Raw genomic sequence first — 6,385 nt, forward strand, 5'->3', positions numbered from 1 at the left:
TTGCATATCATTCTAAAGGACAAATCCATCCCTTTATAATGGTCTTTATTTGAAAGAAATCGACCTAATAGTTATTGAGTAATTATTTTTTGACGTATTTTAAATTTATTTAAATTAGAAAAAAATTATTTAGTTCAAAGTTTGTGGACTTTTCAAAATTTGTTCAGTGCATTTGATTTGTCAAGTTGTCACGATATACCCTTTTTTTGTCGCCCTGTGTAATTATAAACAGAAAAAAACATTTTATAGGAACTAATATTTAAAATACACTGTTCGCTAAAATTAACCGGGTAACTAAAATTTTGCAATTTTTTATATTGCAATATTTTTGTTTTTGTTATTCTTTTTCGGATTTCGACGAATTTTTGTTCGGCTTAAACAACGAACTTTGCAGAACATTGTAATTTAATTCAATAACATTTCTAGTTTTGTTTTGTAAACCTGAAAGACGAAAGCACTGTTTTTTAACTTTTTTTAAAATCTGAAAAACTTGGAACTTTAAAGAATTACAACAAGTAAAAAGGTTAATTATTGGAAGTTTCCATGTGCCTATTTTGACGTTTTGGCACATTCGGCCCACTTAATACGAATATTCATTGAAATTGGAAATGTAATGCTTTTTTTAAGGTTTATATCTCTCATGTCTCAAAAATTAAAATTATGGAAAATGTGGTACATAATTCAGAAAAAATGGGCAATAATCTGAAATTAGTAAAAACTTAAGTTTGTCTCTGTTGCACACCACAGCTCAGTATAAAAATAAGTCTTCGTCTTTTGAGTATCACATTTAGAAGACAAAACTAGAAATGTTATTGAATTAAATTACAACGATCTACAAAGTTTTTTCTTTAAGACAAACAAAAATTCGACAAACAATGTGAAAAATTGCAAAATTTTAATTGTCCGGTTTTTTGGCGCCCAGTGTAGGTGGTAAATGCTGTTCGTAAGTGACGCTAAATTCAGTCACACCTCCCCCTTAGTCCGCTTCTGGTTGTTGGGGCAAATTAATTTTCGGTGTGGCTGGGCAGCTGTCTACCCCGACACATGTTGGTAACATGTTCGGCAATGGCAGTACTTTACCGGTTACCGTCAGCTGGTCATGATCACACGACAAAACAGCTGATGAGGAGGTCGACTTAACAGACATCCAGAGTTTATTAAATTCGCTCCGGTCGGACCTTGACACCTATCGGCGAAATCTACACCGGAAAAGTCGTGAGTCAGCCGGAAAATTTCGACGGCTTGAAAATGATGAAATCAGGGAAACGAGGGCGGACGGCGCCGGCCACGCGGACGCCTTCACGAACACGGAAATTTTTGTTTATTCATTTACTCGGTTTTAAATTACAAAAGTGAAGCCTAACTAAGCAGAAAATTTCATATAACAACGAACACAAAAATGACTCTATTGAACTTGAAAGTTGTTCAGCGAAAACTTGGTGTACATTTTACAAACAACTTGGGTTAAAATTAATTTTAATGAACGAGAATCTGGAATAAGAAAAGTGGATGCTGAAGCAGGGAAACTGAGGAACAAAATGAAGGTAGATTTGACTCAGGTTACGGCAGAATTTTTAATAAAAGAGATAAAACCTGAATTGGGACACTTCAGAATTCTTCCTAGTTTTTACTCATGCTTAAGTGTGCTTCTTTATTATTATAATTTTAATGTTTTATTACACCTTATCAAAAATTTGCGCAAACTAGCTAAGTTTAGTGCAGTTAAATTTCAGCCCAATTAAAATTTTCAGGTCACACCGGACATTTGAAACGTCTGTTAAAAACTGTTTAATAGATGTTTCAAATTCAATACGAGCGCAAGCTACCGAACCGAAAACTAATTTGAAGCTAGGAACAGCATCATCAGATTCATAAAAGTTGCACGCTTCCATTTTAAATGAGGATAATTAATTTTGTCTATTTTAAAAGTACACTTTTAGATAAATTAAACATCAAAAACTTGCAAACCACAAATTTGAACAATAAATGACATGTAATAATTTTTTAGTAGCACAATAGAGCAAGCGACAAAATTAAACAAGATTTTTTAAAACATGAAAAACAAATTATTCCGTGTGCTCAATTAATTTCGTTATTACTGCAAAGCAATGTATTATTATGTACGCCAGAATAACAAAATTGCTGAAATTTGTTCAAGTGCAAATGACGACACAAATTTGAAATTTAAATTCTACTTAATTGCTGAAAGCGGTGGCAAACATGACGTTTCAAGAGCGGTATTTTAATACAAATCTGAAAAAATACAAACGTTTGGTTTTCCACTGTTTCCTTCGAGATTTATACTCTTGAGAATTTTGCAATCAATACAGTTATCTATATTGAAAATGCATCTAGATGAAGAGAGGAGAATAAAGAAAACGCAATATCATGGGGATTTCTAAGAGAAATATTTAACGAATAATTCATGTTTACATCAGAATAATACTGTACAACTCATGTCTGCAGATAGCTTTCCAAGTTTGAAATATTTATACCAAGAGTTTTCAATTTCATAGGAATGATGGTTGAGAAATGTCTCGATTATTGTTGCCTACTCCTTTTATGAAATAACATTTGAGTTACTGTTAGTTTTTATAAATGCTGTAACCACTGTTATTATGTTATTGATCCAAGTTTCAGGTATATTAGTCAGAAAAAAATTAAGAAAAATGAGAGCGATATGTTAAATAAATGACTACAATAAAGTTTAGTATTCATATAGCTGATTGCTGTTGTAATCCTGTTCCAAAATGGCTTTGTAAAGAAACTTTACCATAATAATTCCCTAAAACATCCCCTTTCTAAAGTGATGAATTTTATTGAAGTCACGATGTCAGCTCCGGTTATTATCGTTTATTATCCTCACCGTGGTATGCACGAAAACATGAAATATTAACAATAATAGCCTTAGCGTCCTAAAAATTTTTGCTGAAAACGTCAACGAAATTGAATGCAAACTCCGGGAAGACGTGCCTTCGAGAAGGTATGTTCGGATTTATTCACTTCCAAGGTAATTTAACGACGGAATTGCTTTTCCTTTGCAGATGCTTATGTTATCAGAGTAGGTTGTGCGGGATTCAAATGCATTGTTTAAACCAGTACGATGCAAAATCGTGACGTGTCTACTTGGCAATGTATAAATTTACACAACAAATCCCAAAATTGATCGTACAAATGCATGCCAGAGTTCTATACATCTGATTTATGAATTGCTGCAACGGCATAACAAGCAGAGTTGGAAAGTAGAAGTGGTTGCGGAAAACAGCAGGGATCGTGTAATTAGGGGGAATACCTAAAAGGAACAAAGCACTACAAGAACTCATATTGTGTGCTTAGCGAGCAACAGTTCTTGCGTTTATTTTCCTCTCACTTTTAAGGAGTCACAGAATATTTTCCGCCACTGAAGTTTTTAGTTTTTGCATCAAGTTGACTCTACTACGTATGTGTATACTAAGTACAACTCTCACCTACAATAATTAAAAAAGATCTCCAGAATTTGAGGAGAAGCGCGAAAACACAAATTTACGTACCTTCAGTTTTCAAATAGATTTAAAGACTTCATGGTATTGTTTTTATCGGAGCACCAAACTCGTTAAATTAAGAATTTTTAATAATAATAAACTATATAGGGTGTTAAAAAAAGAGTGCAAAATATTGATGAAGATAATAGTATAGTCTAGTACATAGTGATATAATAGTGACAGAAAATAACTAGGTTGTCGACATCCTCCGCTCAGAAAGTAGTACCTTTGAAATGAGAAGAAAGTATTAATGGAATGTAACAAATAAAATAAACACAATTATCTATTTTTTTATTAACCCTTTTATTTCCTTGCTAAACAAAGTATAATTGTATAATAAAACAAAGGAGAACATCAAAAGGCATCAAAATAAAGTAACGAAAATCGTTACAAAAACTGCAATAACTCAAAAGTTAAATTCAAAATCACTGTCACTCGAATCTGAATTTATGTTGACATTGATTATAATTTCTTGACCGGTTGTGAGCCTAAAAAATTATTTTGAATGTTAGTCCAAAAATTGTAATGAAAATATTTAGAATAATTGCAAACATCTAACCGTGTAGTTGTGGAATGTGTTGGTAAACATCATTCATTGCATTTTCCATGGCACAGTTTTCCGTATTTTTAAACTTTTACAATAAAAAAGTGTAAAAATTCTGTTAAAACACTGTCCGCGTAGGAATATCCGGACGTATCGCGATACCAACCCAACATGTTTCAAATTACTGCAATTCCCAAATTTTAGCATGGCGATTCTAGTACTTTTCTTGTTATAGAGTTTTCCACCAAGATGTCAAAAAAGTAAAATCAGTTTACACAGTGTAATAAACATGAAAACATGGGTCCGCAAAGTAACGGTTTCGGAGATATAGAAGATTATTCTGTTTTGAAACATTTATTTGCAGTCTGTACAAACAAACAAAAGAAGAGCTTCTAGCAAAAACAAAAAACAAAGTTACATAAGATGTTTAAAGTACACATTACATTTCTACACAAACCCTCGGTTTTCTTGGCTATGTTGATTAATCGTAGCTGCAGCTCTTCGAGGCTATTTACCCCAAAAAAAATTAGAAGGCTTAAAACAAGCGATCTTGCAGGTTTAGACAACAACAGTCAAATACTTAATGTTTATTTTACAAAACATTAACCAACTATGATAAGAAAATTCAACTTTTTGCAAAAAAAAAGGAAGGTAAAAAATAATCACATTCCATATCTCCGAAACCGTTACTTTGCGGACCCATGTTTATTAAGACTTTTTTTATTTTCATCCAAACTACCTAATTAAATATTTTACACTCTTTTGTTGACACCATGTAATTAAAAATTTATAATTATTGTTTCTATTTAGTATTTTTATTTGTGTACATGTACAACTACGATTCTCTATTATTTATGAAACAAATACATATTAAGTATATATAACTTGTTTCTTTTTCTCTTATCATAAAGAAGTATTTTTCACATTTCGATTTAGAAAGCTTCGCAAATGTAGAACTTAACATATTTATTTTCTTTATATAAATATTAAAGTTTCTTCAACCAAATATGCTTTTAAAAACTCGTGTTTCAGTAGAGAAGAAATTCGTCGCTGTTTATCTGTTTCGCTGCGCTGTTTCCTTTGTTATTACATTTGAACTTGAAAAATCAAACTGGCTTTCCAGCGACCTTTTCTCCCAAAGCTCGCTGGACTACTTTTTGCAGTGAAACCCAAACAATGCTGTACTTTTTGTAAAGTTGGACGATAAAAAGTATTTATTTTGTTACCTCAAATAATGGTTACTTTGACTACTTTCCGGTGTAATGATTTTGCAGCTTTCGCTCGGGGGTAGAGATTGTTCCCCTCCGGCAATGGTCGATTATTTATTCAGTTTGACGATATCGAGCTTCACAAACCCTTTATTTATTCGGGCACCCTTGTGGGGCAGTGTGTCGCGTGCATACAGCTGGCAGGGCAGATGTACAAAACTGGTCCTGCACTCTCCAGCACGTGCAGATAGACGCTGCAGATTAATCCTAATAAAGCCCATTGAATGTCTATCACTGAACGCGAATTGCATACGCAAAAAAATCAAATAATTGAAAACGCCCTATTTTTATTAAACACACAACGCACCCTATTCGCCGCGTTTTAACGCAAAATTCCGAAATTTTAACGTCCCTAACGACCGAAACCGTTGTTAATTGCGCTTCCGCTGAAGCAGTTGTACCAAAATAATTATTGTTATTATTGCCCCTGTTGCCGTTATGGGAATTTGTGAATTATTCCCATGGCGAATCAACGGTCCCAAAGGTATTTCAAAAACCCATCATCAAATGAAAGCGATATAAATCTATATATCGCCGCATGATGTACTTGATAACGAGCCGTCTGCTTGCCAACCCCTTGTCACATTGCCAAATGTATTCCGGGGGCTATTGTTCGCGGTATTGTTACAATACACGTACGGCTAATGAAAGTGTGACGTCACATCAGCGCGACAGATGGCCTACGGGTGCATAAAACGCACCCCCTGACGCGTGTCTAGTTGGGGTGGCTTGAGGGGGCTTTTTGGAAATTTTCCCAAATTTGTCATCATGACTTGCTGCATTATCGACGCCTTTACTCTCCACAAACATAATCAACAAATTAAATGCACAGTATAAGTATTTCTTATCAGTAAAAATAATAAAAGCACAGTAAAATAATAAATGCAAAGTAAAAATAATATAAGCACAGGAAAACAATAAATGCAAAGTAAAAATAATAAATGCATTAATAACATTATAAAAGCACAGTAAAATAATAAATGCACAGTAAAAATAATAAATGCACAGTAAAAGTAATAAAAGCACAGTAAAATAATAAATGCACAGTAAAA

Source organism: Tribolium madens, unplaced genomic scaffold, assembly GCF_015345945.1.
Source record: "Tribolium madens isolate multiple individuals breed KSU strain unplaced genomic scaffold, Tmad_KSU_1.1 Scaffold_20;HRSCAF=117;Tcas5.2_LG4, whole genome shotgun sequence".
Lineage (NCBI taxonomy): Eukaryota > Metazoa > Arthropoda > Insecta > Coleoptera > Tenebrionidae > Tribolium > Tribolium madens.